The sequence below is a fragment of the Sinohyriopsis cumingii genome, chromosome 15 (genome assembly GCF_028554795.1).
Source record: "Sinohyriopsis cumingii isolate HCF-2022 chromosome 15, ASM2855479v2, whole genome shotgun sequence".
Taxonomy (NCBI): domain Eukaryota; kingdom Metazoa; phylum Mollusca; class Bivalvia; order Unionida; family Unionidae; genus Sinohyriopsis; species Sinohyriopsis cumingii.
The window spans coordinates 1,084,391-1,099,469 of NC_142975.1; positions in this window are offsets into that span (position 1 = coordinate 1,084,391).

Here is a 15,079-nt window from a genome sequence, read left to right on the forward strand (position 1 = left end):
ACCCAAATAATAAATAACAGTGTGGCGCTCACGTGTGAGGGCGAGGCTTCATAACTGCCACTGACAGAACCAAGTGTCAGATAAACCTGAATAGCCTAGGATAACCTAACACTGTCTGGTGCTGAAATGATACTGGCACGGTCGGGTAATGCCATCAAAATTCGTTCGTTTGGGGAAAATCTCATTGCTATCTTCAGGCCAATCAGAAAATGCTCTTAACAATGATTGCACAATATCCGTATACTCTCGAGATTTAAAAGAGATGACACAGCTGATTCTGGCATCGATTTGTCGTATGGAAATGTTAGGGTCTGTTCAATGTGATCCTCCGTCGAATCTCAGTATTTTCTGGTCGAAGGTGCCACAACCGTCTGCCGAAAACACAAGCGACCTTTTGCGGGGAGGCCCCTAAAGGCCCCAATCAAATATTAGGCCAATTGCGATAGACATTTAACAACGCTAGTGCAATCTCGTGAGCGCAACGTTTCCCAAATGTGAATCGTGAAGAACCTTGCACATACAATTCTGCTTTTGTTGATGAGATCGTAATCATCGAGGGAACGCTCGTTGATGTTCTTTTGGAACGACACGTTGCATCGCGAAGAATAGCCTCAGAATTGATCATCCGTGTTGTATAAATCATCGGTGTCTTCTATAGGTTCATTCGTCAACGCGCAAAATGTTTCCAGTTCATAACATTAGTTGTGTGCATTCGATGACAAATCGATACAGCCTCGATAATGAACTATGATGAAATTTTACCCCTGCGAACGGACCCCCGTAATTGTTTCCCGCTGATGGGCAAAGTTGTGAGGGTCGCACAGTCCACCAGGGCGTTGTTCACGTGTTCGTTGTTGCCCTACATCAGTTATCCAGATTCTGGTGTGTCTACCAATTCAGGTTTGTGTAGATGTGCTTGCTACATGTGACCGCTTGTTATAGTTTATCCGTTCTCTATATTATTACAAATTCTACAAACATTTCTTTGTCGTTATTAATTTATACAGACTGATATGCATCAATTATTTTATTTTATTCCCACGCCTTGTGAGCGGCATGTTTGTATCCTGTAATCGCTCTAATAACCCCCTGAGCCATCTGTCAGCCAATGACCAGATATTTATTTTCAGCAAGTAGTGTTTCCTTGTAGGTGTTGGCTATGAGCAGTATCTATGGATTTTCAAAGATCCAATCTTGACCTCAATGATTAAAATAGCACTCTTGGTAGTTGAACTCTCTGAAGTCTTCCTCAAGTATATGGGTGCCTTTTGCGATTACACCAACGTTTTCTCCAATTTCTCCGATATCTTCTTTGACACCCGCAGTCGAGCCAGGTAAGGTTTCAAGAGACTCCGCGATTGCCATCGTGGCTTGTTAATATTGCTGGTGCTTTTGGGTACCTTTTGAATCGGACACGGTTCATATTCTGCTCCTGGAAGCTCTGAAATCTGTTCTACGGTTTCTCTCGCAGCCTTATTAATATTCTCAACATATTGCGGGGTTAAATCAGCAGAGCAAACGTTTGTTAGAAGCCGTCTGTAGGATCTTCACGTGCAATGTGACCCGATTGAAACATATAATGTGTGCATTCGCAGACATATAAAAAAACCACGAACAAGTTCAAAGGGTTTGAGAGCAGAGCTGTTGATTCGGTCAGCATACTTTATTATAAAGTCCGTTTTATCTTTGTTGAGTGGGACCTTAATAACGTAGATGAATTTCTGCGTCAGCAAAATTGAGTTCACCGAGGTATTCATAGTATTTCCACGACTGGCCTGTGATGTCACGTGGTCTCAAGCAAATATTCAAAACATTCGTGGTCATCGTTTTAGACTTTTATTATCGAGCGCGGCGGAACATACTTTTGCTTTGTTATGTAACTCGATCCTCGGAAATGGTATGTTTAGGGAAGTATGCATGTCAATTGTCAAGCATGCTAATGGTCTACACTGATTTCATTTTGGTATACATTTGCAACATCTAGAGAATCGTTTTAATTACTTTGTCGATTTCATATATGATAGCCTTAGTGTCTTTGCAGCAAAAAATGATAAGTTAACCGCCATTAATCTATGGGTTTTGCTATTTTAAATCCACCCTTCACTGATGACTTACAGTTAAGCGGCAGAGTCAAACGTGCACCAAGAACAAATTCTGCTTTAACGATGGAGGTACCACAGCGTTGTAACACCGATATGATTCCAGAAATCATCTTGGACAAACGTTTTATAGCGTCTTCGCTTGACCCATATGCGTTTTGAATAATTTTCAAAATCACCGAGGTGTTTTATGAAATGAAACTCAAGCACTTGAAGAACATACTCGACTGCATCAGCAGCGATAACGGCTGAGATACATCGACCGTTTTGTTGATCCTCAGCTATACATGACCTTTCTGTTCGATTGGTCTGTGTGTGAATCTTGATATTTAATCGTGCTGCAGTTTTGCGAAGTTTTCTCACAGTCGGACGCGGTTACAAACTGTAAGACCTAATAACGCAGGTACCACGGCTGTTCTTGCTTCTCTTGGCATTCGTGTATTAAGCTCAACCGTGGTATGTTTCAGTTCCGTTCATGATGTGGTTCATCCGAGGGAAGTGGATGTGGTTTATCCGAGGGAAGTGGATGTGGTTCATCCGAGGAAAGTGGATGTGGCTCATCCGAGGGAAGTGGATGTGGTTCATCCGAGGGAAGTGGATGTGGTGCATCCGAGGGAAGTGGATGTGGTTCACAGATGGTCCTCTATTTAATATTTGTCTATTAAACCATGCATCTCTTAATCAAAACTTAGAGGTTTGCCCAAGATATGAAAATATAATTTCGTTTTAAAATCTGTACCAACCCAATCAGGTCATTTTTTGGTCAGTAAATCACGTTTCTTAACACTCGATACTTCATCATTCAAATAGGTGCTTGTTATGAGCAATGATCCGTAAAGAGAGATTAAATTAAAACGACTTAGTAAAACAATTTATTCACGCGAATAAATTCTATTCGCGAATTTGGCCAGATTACTATCACAATATTTCGATCATTGTAGCTACGTTTTGATTAACCCAGAGCTTGAACCCCAAGACGTATTGTACGATGTTTGCATGTTGACCTCTGATGTTAATGCCATTTCGAAGTTTTATTGCAACAGCAAAATGTACCAGCTCCATAAAAATTTATACTTACGCGTATGCATACAATTAATTATAGAAACATAATTTTTTTGTTGGTATTCTAATCCTATTTTCTATTGAAATACTACTTGAAATAAAATATGTCAATGAAGTACCCGTTACAGTGACACACACACACACACACACACACACACAGATATATATATATATATATATATATATATATATATATATATATATATATATATATATATATATATATATATATATATATATTCTCCTTCTTTCTTTCTTTTTCCATATAGCATATATGGAGAGTCCAAAGTTCCTATTTATATCATTGAAAAAGTCTTCGGAATTTAACAAACAATAGCTGTTTTTAAAAGCTCGGTATGACTGAAGTAGATGGTCTTTGTACTGTTTGGTACAAACTGGATAAAATATATCAAGTATTACGTGAATTCTGAAGACTTTTTGCTTGGTTTAATTTACACATTAAATTATTACCATTCAGGTCTTTGACAATGGATAGCTGCTATTCACGTTCTACTGGCATGAGCATAAGAAAACGTTGATGGAATATTTGTTTAGTATGTACCACTTTGGCACAACTATTTTACCCCATAATCAATGCTCTAGCAGCAGTAAATAGTATGGAATATCATTTATACGAATCTGTTTCGTCATTAATTACATTCAATAATGGGAATGATTTTATTTTTTTCACATGACATATTCTGTTGTTCGAGCGACAGTTGTAACACAATAGAATCGGCTCCATTATTTCATAAATAAAGAAAGTCAGCAATCGAGTATAAAAACTAAAGATTTTCCATGACAGTCCTTTCAAACTAGTATTCAGGATAACAGAAACATCAGTATTTGCTTGGGAAATAGGACACTTCAACGTTCATTTCATATATTACATTTGCCCTTTTTCCCTCTTATCAGAAAAACACATGCACTGGATTTCCTAAAGATTGAATATTAGTATTGCCTTTTTTTTTTAAAGTTCCCTTTATACCGCTATCTGATTATAATCAATAATTCAGTGTGGCAAGTTTTCATGCTAGACATTTACAATTTACATAACTAAGCACGTCTTTCTTCTTCTCATAAAACTGAACAAATATTCTTTTTGTAATCATATTTAAATTTTTAACATTTATTATTTGAAATCTCACTTTCTGTAGATATCAAAGCAAGGGTTGTGCATACACGTATTTAATTTCATTGCGATGACGTAAAATTCTTTTTACCCAGCACCCGGAAACCTCAAGATGGCATCATTATTGAGGAATGGAAACAAAAACTGAAAAATCATATTATTAGTGATTCCTCTTTAAAGAATTTTCCTGGTATCATGTCCGCTTTGGATTAGGGAAAACGTGCACATTATTGAATAAGGCATCAGGTTCGGTCCAAAGGATTAGCGTTTGAGTCATTTCTAGTTAATTCCAGCCAATTGTTTTTATAATAGTTACCAATTATTTAACAAATACTTGTTAATTATCTGTGTGATGTATATTTAATTTTATCCTTTGTTAGATTTTTTATATAAATTTTCTTATTTCATTACATGCTGTTCTCATGTAACATTGTATGTTGGACTTGACGTTGCCCAAATTGAGTTCATTTCTTCTTGACTTGATTGATTATTTATTTCGGCCAAGTTCTTTTGGAATTTCCTAAGTAAAGTTTACAGGTAATTGTTTTATTTTGTGAACGTCAGGATTATTCTAGAAGGTTTTGTGTCATTAGGCAATGTTTTTAATATAGAAAATGCTAATTGTGACCTGATGTCAGGTGGAGAACTATATAACCTTATAACTTTGAGGACTTGGCCATTCGTGCTTTAACATTTAACACTTTCAAGTTCTATTATGATGTGTCCAGCTGTGATAAATCTTTTTCTTCAACTTATTGAAGTAAGTTATTATTTTTCCTGGACGTACAAATGTGCTCTGATCAAACTCGCTGGAATGTATACTGTATTCAAACCTGGAATTACGTTTCTCTGATTCAACAAAAGATTGTTGGCACATAAACACACTAGAATCAATAAACATACACGTCATCGTCTTCAGTGTTTGGATTTATTCCGGAATTTTACTGCATTTTATTGAAGACCTTAAATGATTATGACTTTTATCTGTAATTCTTGGATAACTTTGGGATACAATTCACAATACCGTAAGTTGTTATTTTTCCTTCTCCTTTTGATTTTGTATTCGAGGGAAATAAATTATTTATTAAATTTTACAAAGCTTTTTGTCTTTCACACTTTTATGTTACTTATTTTAACAGCATAGACTCGCAACATCTGCTTTATAAAAAAAAACGCTGGGAATTAAGTACAATGATAAAAGTATGATACAATAATAATAATAATAATAATAATGAGGACTTTGTATAGTGCCTAATCTTTAGAAGCTCTAAGCACTTTACAACATTAGACAACACCTATAAGATAAAAAAACATATAATGATGATTACAAAAACAAACACTATGAAATTAGAAAACATTTTAAAAAACATGCTGAGAGTATTTAATGTAGGTAACATTATTAGGTCTTTAATTTTGTTCTTGCAGTCGAAATAAGTGAGTTGTAACATTATTATACCTTAATGTAAGAAATAAGTGAGTTGTAACATTATTATACCTTAATGTAAGAAATAAGTGAGTAGTAACATTATTATACCTTAATGTAAGAAATAAGTGAGTTGTAACATTATTATACCTTAAGGTAAGAAATAAGTGAGTTGTAACATTATTATACCTTAATGCAAGAAATAAGTGAGTTGTAACAAATAAGTGAGTTGTAACAAATTAGTGAGTTGTAACATTATTATACCTTAATGCAAGAACATTTTAATTGTGACGTGAGGTCAAGTAGAGTAACAAATCCAACAATGTGATAAATCATCAAATTTTCCAAGACATATAATTGTTGTTTTACTTAGAGAAGGAGTACAGTCTGCAAATGTATCTATCCTATATAAATAAATGAAAACTATAAACAAGGAAACACAACATGAAAAGGAACAATTTATTTCCCTTGAATAAAAGGTGAAAATATAAACAGAACTTAAGGTATTGCGAATTAAATTATAAATAATTTTAATATTTAAAACAATCCTTACCGAGAACACTTCTCAATAAACTTTACTTGTATTCCAAGATAAATCCAACGCTAGAACTGTTGAGGTGCCTGTGATGGCCTCTGTTGTATCACAATAATGCAATCCAAAAATAAATCCTTTTTTGAATTTCATGATAAATCCAAGTGTCTATTTCCAACAATGATAGTTTTGAGTACGTTGCATTTCTAGCGAAGAATAAATTAAATTAAATAATTTCAACAAATGAAATGCAGCCCAAACGAAATACTGGATATATCAAGAAAACAACAAGAATGCAATTGATTCTGCTCAGATCTTACGGCAAGAATTAATAATTGCTAGATAAACAAGATTTCATAGTCCGCTACTTGACCTCAGGTCACAATTAGCATGTTCTAACATGAACTATTATCTAATGGAAACATTTATTCTGGAAGGTTCCAAATGTTTACAATATAAAATCTTTTTTATAATTAGGAGGTCTGTTACTACAATTATGATATAAAACGTGGTAAACAGCAGGTAGACCCAGCATTCATGGGAAATTTCCAATATTCTGGACTCAGGCTGAAACAATCATCTAGTTTACAAAACCAAAATAAATGATTACGGTCAGGTAGAAACTGAACTTGATTTATGACAAGGTATATTGCTTGTGGTTTTGCAAGATAAATATCATAACTGACAGTGATATACAGATCAAGTCGAACATTTTAGATGAATCAAAATTACCCATAAACCACACACGTACGCCATCTTATGTTACTCATCTGTGATTTCAGTATCAAGCAATGTAAATATGCATGCATGTATGTATGTATGTATGTATGTATGTATGTACTTTGGAAAGAAGATATGATTTCACAAGCACTATAGTACATCATTATAAGTGATTATGACTGTTAAAATGTAAATGATACTTTCTTTTTTCTTACCTAAGTTATCTTTCCATTTTCTCAAGACTTATGTGCATATGATCTATGGTCAACCTCTGATTCCTATGTCTTCAATGTCAACTATAAATGTGCTTTTGAAATGACTGCAGTTGTAAATACAAATATCAGTTTATTGTAACCAGGTGCATTATAATCACCAGCAGTAAAATATTCCTTAGGATTATTAGCATATCCGTTTAATTGGATTTTTATTTATTTATAATATAGTAATTTGTTGCAATGTATTTATTACAAGACACAGAATATCACTTAGCTGGGAATGCAAATTCCATGAGTTACACGTCGAGAGTTTCTGAAACTAAACAAATAGCATGAAACAATTTGAATTTGTTTTTTTTCGTTGATTCTAGGATATAATTGCCACAGTAAACCAAAGATATTCCACGAATGGACAAAAATGACAGGTGTGATAAAACTTGTAAACTAACAGATTTCCAAAAAGCTTTGCCACAGGTGAAAATATTGAGTTTTTCATCCACTCGATGAAATATATCCGTTATTCACTCGTTTCAAGCAAATATCCTCTATTTATCTATCTTCATCTCAGTTACACTCACATATCCCTTGTTGTTACAATGCCATGTATTTTCTATTTTCGTATTTAGCCATACTTTTGATTTTAGTCACTAAGTGTGGCTAGTTCATGTATTGTGCTATATTTAATTTAATTTGTTTGTTTTTTATTTTTTTAAAATATTTTTTTATATTTCATTACATGATATGGTAATATAACATTGTATGTTGGACTTAACCATGTCCTAAATCGAGTTCATTTATTCTTATTTTAAGAGCATAGACTCGAATAATCTGACTGGACCATCATAACTGGAGCGAAAAGTAGAATACGAAGAAACAAAGGTATGAGCTTCGCACTGGCTTGAAATTTCAACGATTTAATGATTTAGTTTTAATGTATCCCTATGCCATTTATTTCCTCCTCGTGAACTAACGATACTCTCTCGTTTATCGACAGCCCTTTGTCAATGACATTTCTTTTTGCATTAAACTATAATTGGAGTGGCTTCAAATTTCTGATTTTCTCACTCAAATGTTTGCTCAATAATAAAAAAGCTGGAACATAATTGAGACACATTTATTTGTTAAATAACAAATAAATTAGAGTGAATTCCATGAAATATTACCCGATTTATTGAGCCACAGTGACTAGCGAGAGATATATTCATTGTCTCAGAGATATGCCAATAATACAGTTACGGATCGTATGAAAGTTGTGATTTCGTCACCGCCTTTCTGCTTACCTACTTTCCCACGAGATGCTTTAAGTTTATTTTCCCCCATATAAGTCGATCCCAGATACAGTATTTGAAAATATATATCCTTATTTATATTTTCACAAACATGCCAGAATCCTAAGTAATCAACAACGGTGCAGATATATTACTAAATATGCGCATTATTTAGCTCTGATAATTTTAAAGTTAGACTGGAACTTAAATAAACTAATGACCTGATAGCATACTGAAATTTGCATTATTTAAGTTTCAGTAAAGAAATGAAAACACTTTGGCAAAGTTTTCCTTTGCGATAAGCATCGATTTGAACAAATATTTGAAACAGGTATTCTGACTCTTGAGAATATAAGTTGCGTATTTCCTGAGTAGATGACCTGCGTATTCAACATGCTATGATATGCCACAACTTCAGACGTTCGTCCAATTTTCTGTTTGCTAATCTATATATATTCTCTAATATTTTAGGTATCCACATTTGTTGGCTTAGTTACTATTAAAAAGTATTTCTGATCAGTCCTACCTGGTGACAGTTTTACACACTAAGAAACAGAAGGTTTTGAAAATGAAGATTTCATTAAGTCTAAATATCAGACGATATTACCCCCATCAACAGAGGGCTGAAATGTACGGCTATTCGTTCTGTAACAATTCACCAGCACATATTGGCTTACTTGCAATTGTTATATCTTACAGCTGTTGTCGTTGCTGTTGTTTTTGTTTTGGTACGTAATGCAATTTATCAGTCCAAGATAGGCTATACATGACGGCCAGTGTAATTAGTGGAATAGGATCGAGGTATATCTTACTGTAGTCTAATATAAGCGTTCAGTCCTTATCCCGTCCTTACAATAAGCTCTTTGACTAGGCTTAAAACGTCACATTCTAGGGATAATTTTGATTAGTGTACGACGTTGTTTCTTTTAGTGAATAATGCTAATGTGATCAGTGTTTTTACTTGCAAATGTTGAATTATTTAACTTTATGCAGAGAATAGTCTCGCAAAATTAGCTCTTGTGTACGTTGTTGATTTAAATGAATTTTATCTTCACCTCTCAAAGCTAAATATTTAAAGACAAAGTAATACGTGTATGAGGATTATGTTGTTTTAACAATTGGTTGGGGAAAATGCAGGCAGTCCATTGTCCTTGAACATTATCTAAACATAAAAACAGGAATAACCCAAAAATAACACTTTATGCACTGCATCACTAAATTTGGGTGACAATGGTCTTCAGATCCATCTTTTTTGCACCGTCTGCGTCTTTATATCTTCTCAAACTTGATATATATCATACAACGTCGCGTGCAAACTGGGTGCAGTGGCAACAGTTTTCTTTGCGGCGGACTCTAATTTGTATTTCATTTAACTATTTAATAATATTAATATTATAGAGGCCTCAGAAAAAATGAACTATTAATATAGCATGTATGTAAGTAGATGCTTCAGCCTCTTTGTACACGGAAGGTGACAAGTGTGCCATCGAATTCAGATATCATCGTTATGATCTGGAACCATTCAGATGAAGAACCAACGCGATTTAATGATCGCCTAAAAAGTCTTCACACGACAATTAACTTTATTTATGCTCCATCCAGTAAGCATGCATCGTTTCAGAAGGTAGATGTGATGAAAAATTCTGACAGTATTGTTTGTCGAAAACAACTAATATCTCCCAGTATGTGGAATATTAATCTTGTCATTTCGAGGTCACATAAAAACGTTATACTTTATTACTCGACGAAACATACCGACGTATCCCTGCGATTGATTTTTAATTAAAAAATTTAAAGCTTTTGTCCAACGCTGGAACTATTCCAAGCACGTAGCTGATTCTGCTTTTAAAAAGCCCATTGTTTTGCTGAAAGTGATACTTTAAACAGTAGAGATTGCCTGGAAGAGAACAATATAATTACGTTTATTACAATATATAATTGTTCATTACCTTATAAAGGCCTAATGATTAAAGGCTTAATGATGAATAAATATTAGGGTCTCCTCAATATATCAAATGAAAGCAACGTAAAACAGGATACAAAAGCAAGCCTATACTTGCTTAAAGAAGACTTAGGATTTTGCGAGACCATTTTTATCAGAACTAAACCGACAGAAGATACAGATATACGTTTATAATCATCTAAATGTAATAGAGATCCCGATAAAAAATACAGACTGTACCTATTCTAGTACCTTCGATACAAAATAATACCTCTTACTACCTTATAACACCGCATTTCATAATGTAATATATATAACATGTAAACAATGTAAAATGCAATATATCGACGTTGGACAAAAACTTCAAAACGTTTCAAGAGAATAAACAAACATCGCTTTCGTATACAGAATTATATTGATACTCAGTTCTCCTCTAACGTTTCAATACATTTGAATGAAAATAATCGAGATTTGTCTTTCATGGTTGAATATAATTTCTTTGATTCGTCGGGGTTAGATTTCTTTGATCCCAAAGTCCTTAATACTAAAGCATTATATATATTGCACATATCAAACAAATGGGTTAGACATATCTCGAATGGTTGGAGGTCACATCGACGGGGCTTTCCCATTCCCTGTTTTCTTGATCTCCTTTGATAGTACCTGTTAATGTGAGCTAACATTCCTTCCAAGTCGAATAATGTTGCAGTTCTTCCCTTTGTTTTCTCTTCATAAGTGACAAGCGAGAGGTCTTTCATGTGCCAACTCAAACACTGATTGACGTAACTGCTTCGGCAGTACTAATTATATTCCGTATATCTTTTCATTGTTCGACTTATATTTTCATTCCAAACTTAAATTTTCCATACCACCTGCGTCCAGGTGCTCTCTCGTATCCACTTCAAAGATTCGTCATTCTTTAAAAATGAGCGAGTTAATCCGCGTTGACATAATGCGTTTTGTTTAATGGAGAATTAATTGTCATCAATCTACGCTTCACATTGATTATTATACTCAACCTCATCAGATCAATTTCACGATCTTCATCCAAAATTGCCTACCTAGACCTAAGTTTTCTAACTGATGGTGTTTGTCCCGCATTATTTCCTGTTACTTCCACCTTCTTTACTCAGGGTGGTTCCTAGTTACCCAGTATTGTCCAGTCGAATAAGAATCCGCCCTGGATATGATGTGTTCAGGTCTACTAAGGCGGTATTTTCCACAACTGTTCATTGGCTGTGTCAGACTCTCGCTCCCGAGGTTATATGTCTTATCGATCCGGTCGTTGCGCATTAGGGTCATGTCAATGTCTGTCTCACTTAGCGAATAATATTTCCTGTTTTTTGCTGTTCGCGGTAAACGAATTTGCTGTTTATCAGTTGTAAGGTAGACTGATTCATACATACATTGTTTTGAGACTCTATCATTAAATTCCCTATCGAGACAATAATATCACAATTAAGTCAATATAAAACGAAACGGATTGCCATCTCGATTTCTGCAGTTCTTGTCTGTGTTCTTTGTCACGATTTGAGACTCGTATATCTTACACCCCTAGCTGCTTCAACTACATATATTGAAGTTTTAGGTCTTAGAATCGAGTTTGTTCTGTCTGGATAGAGAACAACGAGGAAAATGTTTTCATTCAAACGTTTCAATGCGCGTTTGTATTGAACAAAATTGGATTTGTATTGGTTATTACATGCTAATAGATCATGCCATATTACTACTGATTGCTGAAGAAATGATTGTAATTTCACAAAATAATCTGCATGGACAAATCGGTCAGTCATTGCCATCGTTTAATCAGAAGACCTGTTACTGGTCTTATCTCTGTAACCAACAGAGTGCGCATATGTAGAATTTTTCTTTGTCGCACCATCCACCTTGCGCAGCAACTGAGTCGAACTGAGAAATATAGCCATGCATATTTTCTATCTCTGGAGCAAAAAGTTGTAATTGTATTTGTATAGCTTTTGAGCCAGTGTTTTGTTCAATTTTTTGTACAATTTCGAATATTATTTTCATTGTATTTCGGATGATTCATCTGCTTAATTTTTAGTATCTCCACTTCTTCATGTTATTATGTATATTTAATTTCGTTTGTTAGCTTTCTAAATATGTTTCATTAAATCAGATGTTACTGATAATGTTACATTGATGTTGGACTCAACCTTGTTCAAAGTCAAGTTCATTTTCTACCTGACCCGAATCTTTGATTTTGGTTTTGTAAACAACATATTTATTTCAATCCGAGTTTAGAACCATGAAAATTCCCGGTGAATTACCAGGATACATGTTGTTTACTACGACATTTTTATGATAATTTTAGTAATGACTCCTAATTATAACTAAGGTTTTATTTTTGTGACTATAAAAGCCTTGTAGAAGGTTTTTTGTCACCGGAGGACACGTAGGGGCTGTATAATTATGTTTTGCTAGAAATCGATTACTCATGCTTTAAAATCTTAGCAGAATCAATTGTATTATTGCTGTGTCCAGAATTTATTTGGGCTGATTTGATTCAAATTATTTTTTCACTGATAATACAGAGTGTTCATCATAAATAATAATCTAGGAAATAGAGACTTGAATTAACAGTGGAATTTCAAACAATGATTTAATTATTGAATTTACAGTGGAATTTTAAACAATGATTTAGTTATTGAATTTACAGTGGAATTTTAAACAATGATTTAATTATTGGAGGTACAGTGGAATTTCAAACAATGAATTAATTATTGAATTTACAGTGGAATTTCAAACAATGATTTAATTATTGAATTTACAGTGGAATTTCAAACAATGAATTAATTATTGAATTTACAGTGGAATTTCAAACAATGATTTAATTATTGAATTTGCAGTGGAATTTCAAACAACGATTTAAATATTGAATTTTACAGTGGAATTTCAAACAATGATTTAATTAATGAATTTAGTGGAATTTCAAATAATGATTTAAGTATTGGATTGTTTTAATGTGATCCAAGAAATGAACGTTGGTACATCACCACAACACAGCCCACCACAGACACATCAAGACCTTCCGCGTTTGATTTCATTTGAATTCTCAATTAAGTTTAGTCAGTAGTTTAATTATTTGAACTTTTGTCTGTAATTCGTGGATTATTTGGGATTTAATTCGCAATAACTTCAGTTCCTCCTTTTACATGCTTATTGGTATTACTTGTTTTAAAACCATAGTGTCGTAATGGAAAATTGGAAGCTCGTTCTTTGGATAAAAATTTCTCTGAAATATTTCTGTAAAACATTATTTGCGAAATTTAAATTAACCTTGTTTTGGAATTTGGTAATTCCCAGATATTATTTTACATTTTAGAAATCTTTAGTGAAACCATCAAGCTTTTACAATGTCATCTAATGTGGATAACTTTATTTCCAATACAACCTATAAACGGTTAAACTCCTTGACTAAAGGATAAATTGCTCGAAATTGCCAGACAAAACGAAGTAGGAAATAATTAATATTTTGGTTCAATATTTGGTGGAAAATAAACTAAAATACAAGAATGAAATTGAGTTAAGCTTGAGCTTCAGATGGCGTAAAGAGAAAAGCAAATGCAATTACAGAAAGAGGAGAGAGAGAAGGTAATGTAATTCAGATGGAGAGAAAAATAATGGAAGAAAGCGAATTTCAATTTAGATTAAACGAATACGAGCTGGCCAGTAAAATACTAGACCCTATATTAAACACAAGTTGTTATTTTTTTATGTTAAGAAAAATATTATTTTAGCACCTGTTCTTAAAGAAAAAGAAATATATTTTTCTCGTTTTGTGAAAATTGCAGCATTTTGAAATGGCCAAAAGAGCTTGATAATCTATTATTGCAAGGTGCACTTTTTGGCAAAGCTCGTGACATCTTCCCTTCCCTGTCAAGTACAGCAAATTGCTGAAAATGATCTCGTTAAGGAAGTTATCTTGAAGGGTAATGAGTTGGTACCTGAGCTGGTACCTGTGACTTATTGATAATTGTTAAGAAACTTTAAAACAAAACTTGACAAACTCAAGAGAAAAAGATCAGTTATGATACAGACAACTCATAATAACTGAAGAGCTAAAGAATTGAGTCCATGGTGATACTTTAGAAAATGCGGCTCGTTCATCCTGAGCTCATAATGTTTCTTTTGGCAGTAGGTTTTCCACTTGTAAAAATCTATTTCACTCTACTACGAGCAATTTCAAATATCAAACCTTTAAGAATCAAGTTTCTTATACTAATCAGAAGTACTTATCTCTTCCAAAGTTTGTTTACCTATTGCAAGAAGAAAGGACGCGTCATTTCTGATTGCTGCAAATTGAAAAAAGCAACAAAATCAAGACAAACCGCATCCAAATGATGTTATCTGTAAGAGGTCAAGAAAACGGTCATGTATTGAAAGCAATACATTATCAATGTAATACCGTTTGTGCATCAAACTGATAATGCGAAAATATTCACCTAATTTTATAAGCTCACTTCCGACACTATAGGTTTGATATTGGATACTAAAGTCGCAAACATAAGTGTCCGAGACAAAATTAGATTTCATCCAAAGTTAATTCTTCGTTAAAGGTATTGCAGAGGGCGACTGTCCCGTATACCAAACAAATTGGTCACATTTGGAAGCATATTATCGAATGTCCTGTTTCATGAGGAAAATACAAAATTGAGCCAAAGTCAT